Source organism: Drosophila simulans, chromosome 3R (assembly GCF_016746395.2).
Source record: "Drosophila simulans strain w501 chromosome 3R, Prin_Dsim_3.1, whole genome shotgun sequence".
Lineage (NCBI taxonomy): Eukaryota > Metazoa > Arthropoda > Insecta > Diptera > Drosophilidae > Drosophila > Drosophila simulans.
In genome coordinates this window covers 22166173-22179020 of record NC_052523.2, presented here as the reverse complement: position 1 = coordinate 22179020, position 12848 = coordinate 22166173, and the positions used below count along the sequence as shown (strand labels likewise).

General features: G+C 39.5%; 1 protein-coding gene across 1 annotated transcript in view; it reads left to right on the top strand.

Moving 5' to 3' along the window:
• Nucleotides 1-2109: 2109 nt before the first annotated feature.
• LOC6729689 (cardioacceleratory peptide receptor) overlaps nt 2110-12848 on the top strand; it is a 33088-nt gene continuing 22349 nt past the window's right edge. Inside the window, exon 1 of the mRNA XM_016174662.3 lies at nt 2110-2901. The gene's annotated coding sequence lies outside the window, so the exon portion shown is untranslated. The remainder of the gene's footprint in view (nt 2902-12848) is intronic.

Sequence of the window (12848 nt, the reverse complement as noted above, 5' to 3'; positions counted from 1 at the left end):
TGCTGAAAATAGACCGCTTAGCCTCAGGTTACAGACACTTAAGACATAAAGGGAATGCAAAGCGAAAGGGATTTAGAAAGGCGCTCAATAAAGTGCTGAAGGACCCTTAAAAAATTGGGTCATCTGTCCGTGGGGACGGTGCCTTGAAACGGAAAACCCAAGATGCCCATCCCAACGCCTTGTCTCATGTCCTCATTATGCGAATTGCGCATACGACGCGTGTGCTGCGTCCCACTGCAGGAGGCCTTCTCCCCTTTCCGCAAGCAAATCATTTTGTTGACAATCTGTTGCATGCGTATGCTATTAGGAACGAGATGATATCTGTGGGAATAATTTTCATTTAATGCACACCCTTTTCTTGTCCCCTTCCCCTAAACGAACCCAAGAACAGCTCATTTAATTCGTTTTGTGTGTACCCTGGTCATAAATATAAATGAACCATGAACGGCCGACGACAGTTGACTATAATTTAAGATCCTGGCCTGCAGTTGAGCCTTGAATTTCCGTCCTCTGCATGTGTGCGCATAAATATTGCAACATTCGAGGAAGCAACAAAGGTCAGACAGGCTTTATTTGTTGCAAATGCGCAGAGAAGCTGCCATTAAGCCTGTGAGTCCCATCTGAATGACGTTCACGTTGACATTGTCATGGTGATACAAAAAATAATCACCATTATTAGTTGTTCCGTCCAAACTGACTTGATTGGCCACTGATTCTATGCCACTGATTATCTGCAAAATGCCAACTGACTTACAGTTTTACATTGTGGCACGCAAAACGTGAGCCATTCCAAAATTAATATTAGTCATTAGCATTATGCGGAACGATAAATTTGAATGGGACTCGGCATTAGAATTGCTTAAGGCGGAGACATTTCCAAGAAATTTATCACCCAAAAAAGTCGCCCCGCGGCGCAGATAAATCATCCAAATGGTGACCACAAATTGTACAGCTTTCGTAAGGCACATGAAATACGAAATGTTTGCACTGGCAGTTCTTTATTTTTAATTGCAGGCCGAGTCAATTAAAAGGCAAGTGAGTGTTGCAGCATTTCTCTCACGCATAAATTTGCCGCCTGTCAACAAGATCCTCAAGACTTTTCATGATTTTCCGAACACTTTGCCACTGCCCACCCATAGTACGTCACTTGCACGATTTTAGGTATCTATTTTTGGTTTGATGGCAAAACATTTAATGAGAATTTCAAAGCAGAGCGCATTTTTTCTTAAATTTAATCAGTAATGATTAAACTGAGCAGCATTTCTTCTTAAACGAGGGAAAGAAGTCGTAAAGAATATTATAATTGAGGCAGATAACAGTTAAAATAGCATTAAATAAGTTTATTTGTATCCATAAAGAGCATCCAGCTATCGAATATCATCTTTCCCGATTGTATTTATATTAAAAAGTACATATATAAATACGACCGGAGAGTAAATAATTGTATGCCTATTTATTTGCTTAATTTAAGAGCTATTTATTGCTGTTTATTTATTTATAAGTATCCCCGCTGACAGACGAACATGACGAGCGAGAATTTCCTACTGTTCTCAGTCTTTCTGGGCCGTGTGCTTTATGACAAAATGTTCACAATAAATAAATGCTACAACGAAATAAATTGCCGCTACAGATATCATACAAATAAATTTGCTTATTTATGCGATGCTGCCAAAGTTTCGAACAAATTTTTGCGATTCGAATCGAGTGGCTCATAAATGCAGCTGCTGTCGCTTTGTTTTGTTTCGGCTTTTAATAAAAAATTACCGCCTCGACTTTGATTGTTGATGATTGTTTTCTGAATTTTGATGGCTTTTTGTCACGAATTCAGAACGCAGCATTTCTTTATGTTGCCCATTTTTTATACGCACTGAAGATCAGTGGGGTACGTGTTTCCCTTTTTTTTCTGTATTTTGCCTGTTCGCAGAAAACTGAATGAACTGAAAATACAATTTTGTTGGTATTTGGGTCAGCAGATTTTTTTTGTTGCCTCACTTCACTGGTATCAATTAAAGTCATAAACAATTCGATGCATTTTGCAGTAGAGTGCAATGCTTTTAATAGGTACGATGCAATTTAAAGTAATATATTTGTGTCTTGTTTTGCATAGGCTTAACTGGTATCCAGCTTATCAGCGCGTGTGATAAGAAAGCTCGCAACCCGCGAAATGTTGCTCAACAATAAGCTCTTGTTAGCCGGCAGCAACATAAACAAAGAACAGCTGTTGGTTAGCCGGCTAACTGAAAATGAAAATGTGGGGTGAAATCAGGCAGGTCACTTGTCGTGTGCCTTCGTGTTGCCATCGTCGGCGCAGCAGCAACAGCGGCAGCAGCAACACTGGCCGCAGCAACATCAGAAGCCGCAGCAGCAGCAGCCCAAACAGGAAAATCCGCACGACGATGCCACACACAGAAATTCAGTTCAATGCGAAATTTTGTTTGAACCAGACGCGAAATCTGTTAACGCGCCGCGTGGCAAAAATCGCGTTGGCGAGTGCGTAAAAATTGTCAACAACGAAAGGAGCTCAAAATAAAACTGAACTGTTTTAAAATAATTAAAAAAAAAAATATTCTACAAAATTATATGAAAAATACATAAAACCAAAAACAAATACCCAAACGTGTAACAATTAGTTTTGCATAGAAATCAAGTCAACGCGTGTGTGGATCTCGAGATACTCGCTTGTAAGACAAGATTGTCCGGCTAAACGAAGCTCATCGAAGTCAATCGCCTGCAGTGAAATCGCTGGCCAATTGACAGTGCCGCTTGTTTAACACATTTCTTAACACCGAACCCAGGTTGCAATTTGAATTCAAAGTGTAATTTCAATTTCCATTTCGAGTGCACAATATTCAATTGGAATTGCAATTGCAATTGCAATTTATGCCACGGCAAGTAGTTTGAGTGAGTATCGCGCCGCGATTGCGCAATTACTAAGCGCCATGCCTTGGACTCCGTGTCCATGTCGCCCTCTTAGCGCTTAAGTATCTATTCAATTTATATATTCGTTCGCATTTAGTTGACAGTGATTAATCTTAGCATTTGAATGCGAACTCATGCTAAGCTCGCCAATTAATTTGCTCGCCTGGATTTCAATTTGCGAATGCGACTCAATTATGCTCGTTACACCAGGATTTCAAACTCGCTTTTCGTAAAATTGTTCATTTTGTACCAGCAATGCAAACATCACGTTAGCTAATTGATCGGAATAGTGGTTGGAATTTCATTTCAAATTAATAGCCCTGCTGTCATGACCCTCTCACTTACTTTTAACACTTAGTTTGCAGCAACTGTTCTGGGAAATATTTACCACTTGACAGCTGAACTTTATGTAATTAAAATTGTTAGTAGGCATTTCATTTTAATTTGGCAGTGGCATTATTAGAAAATTCGTTATGAATTATTTGAAGTTTATTACACGAGCTTGCTATGTATGCTATCATTTTGGGAATCCGTTAAAATCCTCTTTATTGTGGGTGCAAGCTTATTAAATTGAATTTCAGTTTTTTTGGCGGATTAAGCAGCTATCAAAATATTCTAGTCGTAATACGATCAAAAATATAACAAATTGTTTGCCAAAGCACAACAAATCTTCGGGTTTTACGTGGAAAAATATGAAACAAACTGCTGAAGCTTACATTATTAAAATTCAAATTATAATGAAAAACGGATTATAAAATTTAATGTCAGCTTATGTATGTAACTTGTGGTGGCCAAGGCAACAAAAATGCTTGAATAACATACAAAAACTGTGAACTTTCAGCAATTTTTAATTAATATCAACCAACTGTGAAGATTTATCCAGAAATGTCAAATCGCTTTTAGAGTTCTTGCTTTAATTAAACATTGCTCAAATTAATTGAATATACGACAGGTATATAAAATTGAGTTAAAATAAACAATACAGGAAAACAGAAAACTAATTATTTTCAATTAAAAACGAAAGCCTGCGCTGTAAAGTAGAAAGCAGGAAAATAAAGCACTCCATTAAATTTACAAAAGTTCTTCTGAGGATAATTACCACAGCTATGCATAGGAAAATAACTTTGTCAGATACGTTTTGACCCATTTAAATTGCCGAGAATGTCCGCAAGCTGTACAAATAAATGTACTTCAACCTGAAAAGACCTCAACTACAGTTGTGAGTTATAGAAAGTAAGTCAGACTGATGTGCATGAATAAACCAAGGCAAAGTCCCCTCAACTTGACATAAAATTAAATTTACTTCGAAATGTATAGTTGACAATTTCTCTCAAAGTGGCGGTTACACCAGCCAACTGGGAAAAAGAAGCGAAACCACCATGGCTGTTGGCTGAAACCGAGCTTTAATGGTGTTTGCCAATTAATAGAGAAATTAAGGCAAGATAAAGTTGAACAAGTGCACTTGTTGGCAAAGAAAAACTTAAGTTCCTTTGTGCTTCATTTGTTGAACCAGCAAGTGCGGAAGTTGGCGAAATAGCAAGGCACAAAACACACAGAAGGTCGAGTAAATAGAAAACTTTGCTACCCAAAAAAAGAATCGTGGTATCAGTGGAAAGTCAGTTATGAGCAGTCAACACTCAACCGAATACTTGTACAACTTATTTTTGTATGTATGTACATATGGACAACTCAATTCCCGACTCAAAATCAATCTCTAACCCCTACCCCACAGCCACAAGTCATGTATCTTTGTGGGGATATGTGGGTCAGCGGTGTTGATTGTGATTGATCTGCGTTTAATGCCATTTTGTTGTTAGACGGAAGCGTAAAAATGGTCAGCCAGGAGCGATGATGTGGCACAAATCTCTGCCAGAGGGTCCCGCCATCCGAGGAGGAGAACTTTTCTGGTTCTGGTCGGGGATGTCGAGTTGGGGCCAGTCATCCGAGCTACACATGCTCGACATATTTATGAAGTTGTTGACTTGGCCGTGGCCAGCGTTGACATGCAATCCGGCCGACATATGCGGGGTCTCCTTTTACACAATTTTACGAGCTTATAAGTTTAGGACTAGGGCTAATCATGTCCTTGTGTGGCGGTAATACGGCCGGAAAATGCGCATAAATAACATTGCACGGAGAAAAAAAGTATAAGGTGTATGCTCCCAAAAATTTAACATTTGAATTTTAGGATAAAAACATTTGGATCACTCAATAACAAACAAAGGTATTAGTTAGTTAGAAAGGGAGTTTTGAATGCTTTTACTATTTGTTTGCTGTGTAAAAATATGTTAGGTGAAGTTTGTCTTGGAGTACTCCTTAAAAGATATTGTGTGAATTGAAGCAGAAATCCCTTTCAGCTCCCAAACGACCGTATTCACTTGCATCCCAACCCATTCACGTCAAAAACATTAGGCCAAATGGTGGAGCAGGAGCGATCCGAGCTCAAGACAGCCAGTCCAGATGTATGCAATGGAAGTGCCAGCCATATCACGTATGAGCTCTATTTGCCCAATCCAATCCAACGCCATTCGCATCCCATCCCATTCCATCCCCAAGATACATATTTGCACAGAGATACGTGCGTGTAAAATTGCAAATCGCATTCCTAGCTTTGGTTTGTTTCAATTTCCAGCAACTGACATTTTTGATGCATTGATTATGATATTCTCGGTTTTATATTTGTACTTTAGCAGCTGCTTAAGCAAACTTCATAAATCAACACGTAGAGAGAACCGGGTAAGAATTGTATGAAAGCAGGGCACAAAATTTCCCTTTAAAAATCAGAGTTCTCTTTTTAAGTCGCGCCCTACTTTATCGAAGAAAACATTAGTTTTTCGAAAGCTATCCATCTACGGAACTGAAAACCTTAAAAAGGGACAATGATTTGCCATTCGTCACGTTCTTATCAGGGAAGAAAGCACCACAATTTATTTGTATCCATTTACCATTGAACTTCAGGCTAATCGCAACTTTACGTGTTTCACAGACATAAAAAGAGGACCCAAAATAAAAATGAAACTCCGCCATTGATTTGTTGACTTTTCGGGGTTACTTTACACTTCACAAATTTTACATGCCGATGGTTCGAAGAAGAAAAAAAATGGGAGGGACTGACATGGGATGGGCCGGCAATAACAGGAAGTTGTCTATAATACGCCCACACATACTTTCATGATTGCAGTAAAGATACGCAGACAGACTGTCTATCACTTTTCCCGGGTTTTCCATTTCCACACGAATTTATTTTCGTATGCTGCACTGCTGCCGGAAACTTCAGCCCAAAGTTTATCATCTCCAGCTGAATGTGCCACTGATTTGCTGCCACTCCAATATGCCTAATTGAATCTTCTACATTCTGTTTCGTTGTTCTGCTCAACCGAATGCAGATAAATGTAGCTAATTTATTTATTCAAGTTAAATCGTTTGAGAAATTGGGTCACAATGCCTAGACTCAAAGTTCGTTAGAAGTACACACTGATTTACATTCTTTTAAATGTATACGCAATGGGCGTTTTTTTACTGTGGCCACTTAATTTGACACAGGAAACTCAAACAAAACAAAATGTTCGAATTTTGGGAAAAAAAAAGTTCAACAAAATGACCAGCAAAAAACATATGGCTGTTAATTGCGTTTTAACAATAGCCCACATTTAAATACAAATGGCGCCATAAAAACAGCCGATTAGAACAGCATTTCTCTTGTTGCAAAATCGCTAAAAAAAATGTTAAATTCCTAATGCGAATTTAATAAAATATTTCAAAAAATAATTTGCGCGATTCACATTCAATTTGCTATTTCTGCCATTTTTTGTCAACTTAATGTGCCTACGTCTTGACTCGTGGGAGCTTAAGCTTAGGCAAAAAAAGAAAAAACTTCTGATTTATTGTGGCAAATTCCTTAGCAATAAAAGGAAAAAACAAATGTCTTAAAACATGGAGGCGAAAAAAAGTTAAAAAAAATAGGCACAATGAAGAGCACCGCAAATGTGTGGCTGCTGTGCCAGCTGTCAATGATTTGTTTCAACCATTTCGCCTGCCGAGTGTCTCGTTAAACGCACATAAATATTGTGATTACCTTTAATGTGCTGACTGCCAGTCTGTCCATATCCCTCTGCAAGGACGACTGTCTGAGCTGTCTGCCGCAGGACTCGCAGGCTCCTTTCTGCTGCGCTAGCCACATTTTTAATGATCTGTCGTCTCCGCCTTTCAGCGTCGCCCAAAAGGCTTTAACATAACAATTTACTTTTAATTCAAGCACTCACGCAGCTTAATTATCGAAGAGGCTGGAGGCCAATAATCGTTGCTGACATTTTAACGGGCATTTCATACGTTTTATTGGCCGTGCAATTATGCATGAATCGCTGCGTCCGACGACTCGATAATTTTAAACTGTTATTGCTTCGCCATTTATTATATCCCGATGATTTTTTATGCACAATATGTATATGCCGCATTCTATCTATATATTTTACTTTACTTTACATTACATTTACTTAATATTAAAGTAATGTAAATATTATTAATTAAAAGGCGACAACTTTTAACATAATATGCACGATACCATTTAATATGCTTTTATGTTTAACTACAAGTTTGACGACCCAACTCAATGGTGCTCTTACTGCCATTACTCATATTAATCAGATAATTTTTATCACGAGTGGAATGTATGTCCCATGATACCGTTGCCCTTTTTCCATTTTTCCCATTTTCCTTTTCCTATTTTTTGTATCGTCATTAAGCCAGCTGGCTTATAAATAATATAATAATATTACAATTAATTTTTTCATGTTTTGACAAATAGTGCTTGTTAAACCGTTTCGAGACTACTTAAAGCCTAACAGATAACAAAGCTTAGGTAAAATTAGTTCAGGTCAAGCATATTCATTATCCTAATCCTGGCACATTTTTCAAGTTAAGAATATTTTCTTACCAGCCCGCAGGAGTCAGAGCCCCAAGTCCAGGCGAAAATGTCACATAAATCTCAGATGGGCCATGGCCAAATTTATCGATGGCCCCTTTATCGGTGCCGCCAACTGTCTAATTAGGCTTTTAGTGGGACAGGCCAACAAAAACGGGCATGATAAGCGATAAGGCAGACACATGTTAGCAGGTTGGAGTTTTGGCAGCACGTTCTGGCCGTTGACGATGGCAAAAATGGCAGCGAAACAAAACAATAACAGCTGGCCATAAATATGATGTTACTCGCACTTTTTTCGATTTTTCGAAGCGTGGGTTTTCACACCAAAATTGAAATCCGCCCCACGCAACGTGCCAAAAATAGCAAACAACAATATAGAAAGCGCCAGAAGCGAATTGTTTTCATGGTAATTTTTGCACAAATTAACTTACAGATTGAATGTCGTTCATAAATGCTTCCTGCCAACTCTGCAAAACGAAATTTGTTTCAATTTCGCATTGAAACTTTAGCCGAATATCATCGCTTGGACACACATATAATTTATGGAGTTATTCGCACATGCTCACAGTGTTTCAATTGAAAAGCATAGAGTATCAGAAATCGAACACCAGTCAACTTTGTTGCAACTTATTTAAATGCGAAAACTTTTCCCGCCCTGGGGAAATGTGGAAACTGCACTGTGTTTTCACAGGGTGAGTGCCCTTGTGCAGCTGACTGAATGCTTGAACTTCAATCCTTGATGCTAATCGATGGGAGAGATTGACAAGAGAGTGACTTATGAATTATGAGTGAATCAGAGTGCTCGGAAAAGGATCTGAGGCGCAGGAAGTAAGATTGAAAGTTCCCTAGAAGTTGTATACTTACTTATTCCTTCGCTCAGTATAACACCAACAAACAAAACTTTCTTTAAGACCCCCAACTTTATACGTACATAATACCATCCGGAAACGTTGCTTATACGCCTGCATGGGTCATTTTGTTTTATGCTTTTATTATTCCTTATATCCTCGTCTATATGCAATCCAAATATTGCTCCATAAATAGTCCGCATTACGTGATTCATTTCGTTGACGATTTCGGGAGTCAAATGCGAATCACATTTTATGTTTATGTGCACATGACAGATGAACTTTGATAAGTTTATTAGTTGACGAAATTGTTGCCACACGGGAAAAATTAGAAATCGCGAACAGAATGTTTCAAACTTCGCTTCAGGATACATCCAGCTGATAGATTTTTAAGATCATTGTCGAGCCACATAAAAGAAAGCAGCATCTTGTTGAAATCTACATTTTCGAGAGGTGCTTAAAACAAACATAGCCAAAGTCATGCACGTTTGTCGCCCAATTGTATTTACATCTGGTTGATTGTGTGTGCGGACAAAGTGCTGCAATCAAAGGTGAGACACCTGGCAGCCAATGCAAAATCACAGGTGGGTCGGGAAAGGGTGATGAGCCCACATGAAAGGAGTAAGCGGTAAGCAGCATTTGCAGTCGTCGGCGCGTACGTGCCAGGCATTAGAAGTGCTATTCCCTAGATTTTCGAGACCAAGAAGTCGTCGCAATTATGCTGCTGGCGGGGATGAGGTGACGAGCTGCTCCACTCACCTGACACCGCCAGGTGCTTGCTCTAATGAGAGAGCCCAGGACTTGTGCTGCCTCCAGTAAATGTGATTGCCGAAAATGGCATTTGCAGCATCTTGCCAAACGGCGAGCGGCGTTTATTGATTTTATTCAGGCAGAAGGGAATCGAGACAAATTATTTTACACTCGAGCGATTTGTGATATGTCTGCGACCTGCCCGCCTAACGCCAACCGCCGAATCAACGCAACGCCTTCCCGTGATTGACAGCATTTCCAGAAATCCCAAACTGAAAACAAAACATACACTGGGAAAAGAAAGGGACACTAAAAACACTTTTTGGATGAAGTCGTATACTATTTTCACTCCTGTTGATTTATGATATTAGGTATACTCTGAATAAATTATTACTTTTGAGGAATGGCCACAAAATATTTCCGAGTGCACTCAAAAATAAAAGACGCTCGGAGTTGTCTTTAAGTTTTTGGCGCCTTCTGATTTCGAAGTTCATTGCTTCAGCCAAATTAAAATGCGTGTTTTGTGCCGCACACCCAGGGGCGCACCAATAATTACAGGGGGCTGGCCGGTGGCCCACGTGTGGCAGCTGATTGAAATCAACGTTGTAGGTGTCAATCTCTCTTTGTGCGTTGGCCAAAAAAAGATACTTTTGGAACGCCCGTTGACTTGTCTGCTGTTGACTTATTTGCTCATCTGGCCCCGTGCCCAATTTAATTTCCCTTTTGCAAAATTTTCAATTTGCCTTTGGCTGCAAGTTTTATTTGTGCCAGCAATACAATCGTAATTGCTTTTCATAGTCGCTGCCCAGTGACTTTCTGGACACTTCCTGGCCGCAGCACTTGCTGCAATATTCAGCTTTTAATTAAATACTGGCGCGTGACTTTAATTGTTTGTCCATACGCACGAAGCGACAGTTTTCCAGTGGCAGGTTCGTTGACCAGGCCAAAGGGAAAAAGCGGTCGGGGAAAACCCGCTGACAGCAGCTTCGGTGGTAAGTATTTTGATTAATTAACGAGCGACGGCCTTTGGGGGCAATAGGCATCGAAGGAGCCGAGCTTTCAGCTACGAGCTCCTATCTCAGGACACCATGACACGCGCTTTACCCTCAATATTCACAGTCAAGCCGCAAACGCAGGACTTACCATCGAGTGGAGCTGCTTACTTGGCCATTTTCGCACAGTAAGGACTCCCCCTGCGAGTAAGATCCTTTCTATTTCAAAGTCGCCAGATTGGGCGCGATACTTGATGGGGAAACTATAAACTTGAATTTGCATTTTTTCCTGCCAGCGAAATTTGGTATAGAATTTGGACAGCCGCCTTCAATACACATTATTCGTTGGCGGAGGACTTAAAAGTATTTTTATACTCAAAGATAATCTACGAAATAAGCTTATTGTGGTCATAAAAATCCAGTTTGAAAATTTGAAATTTCGTTTTCCTTCTTTAAAATTTGTTTTCCTACTCAAAGATTATCTGTCGATGGGCATAAAAACACAGTTTTAAATTTTAAAAAAATTCGTTCACAGCATTTTGAGAGTGTTGTTTAAGCATTGGTAGTTAGGAAAAAAATGAAATCGACTGAAAATTGTTTAGAATTGACTTAAATCATTCTTTTTAGGATTTCTGAAGGCGCTTTGGTAACTATTACACTTTTGAATTGCACAAATCAAAAAAGATGCTTTCAGGATTTATATTGCATACTATATTTAAGCCAAATCTCAGCTTTGGCATCACTGCCATCGCTTTCGAATTTTCTCGGGAGTTGCGGTTGTGGCGTTTTCTATTTTCTGCATTTGCGTCTAATTAAGTCAAGTTCAAAATTCTACTTAACACAGAACGCGTTGCTCTCAGAGCAGTTAGCAATGTATGTGCCCTGCATAATTTATACCCAAAGCACGGGGCATATAGCTCACTCTTGACGTACTATACTTCACAGATATAAATGCCCGATGATGGAAGAGGGCGGGAGAGAGATAGGGAGTAAGTGAAAGAGACAGACGCCTGGGGCTGTGGTTAAGCTTTCGTGGCCTTTGGTTTTCATTAGCTAACTAGTAGAACCCATCAACTAAGTGATTTAACTGTTGAACAGCAGTATTTGCGAATACCGAATGCGTTGAGGTTACTCCTTTGGAATTCTTAAGGACTCAAACTAAATGGAAATTTATTACTACAACCACACAACTCATTTGCCAGGAGAAACAATTACCTGCAGTGCATACCTTGAATACGCATAAATAATAATAATTTCCCAGCAGAACTGCGGAATTTCTTCCTAATTTTTCCCCATCTCAGGTAATTAAGGCCCTCCAGCCACTTTGGCGATTACTTTTACGCAGGAATCAGCAGGAACTGAAGGCAGCATAATTTATTTATAATTGACTTAATGGACTTAACCATTGCCTTTCACTCGACACCCGGTATTTATTTCACTCGAATTAATTATATTCACCAATTTGAAGTGGCGTTCTTCCTACACCTTTCGCTGGTTGAATATAAAAATAAAGAAAGGGTTGTTTCCCTTTAGCCGATGTGGATATCGGTTTTCAGGGTCTTGTCATTTATGTTTTGTTGCCAAATATCAATCAAACGCTAAGTGTGTTTACACATTCGGGAAACTTGACAGACGACAGGTAGACGACGGACGGGGTTAAAAGTATTTATAAATTATTGTATAAACTCATAATAAATGGTATTGTCTTCCCATTCGGGTCTCTGCGTAAATATAGAAAGCATGAAAAAAAAATGGCATTCACTCGATGGCAAATGGCGGATGGCAAAGGCTGAGCTGCCCACGCCAGGTGTCAAGGCAACGCGTCGTATACGCAATTCTTTTAGCTTTTCTTTTGTCTGATTGCCAGGCGAGAAGAAACTCATGTCTATGGCTTTAGACTTAGCTTAGCACGCGCCCTTCAAGTTCTGCCCCTCATTTCATCCATAATGTCTGGGCTCCGGCTGGCCGATAAGAAAGTCAAACTTTAAAACATATCATGGACCTGGCCAACTTAATCTCGTGTGGCAAATGTTTTGACGCAATTTCGCCCAGCACATTTTCCATTTACATACATTTGTCTAACTTTTGGCATTCGGAATGGGAGTGATGGGTCCAAAAAGGTTGATGGGGCAGCAGCTGACATTCCCTCACCGGAGTCTGCTGGCGGCGTCTTCATTGTTTTGCAAACTGTTTTACAGGTGCTACAAATTTGAATATAAATACACAAGCAGCCAGCGAGCATGCTGTGTGCAATAATAAAATAAAATGCCATTCAATGCCGCTCCAGCACTGTGGTGTATTTTTGCGAGCTTTAAAGACAAGTGAAAATTTAATGTCAGCTTTAGGACTCTTATCGTATTATTTAATCAAGAAAGTCTGCTTGAAACTTTTTTAAATGGTTGAGCATTTGCCATGCGA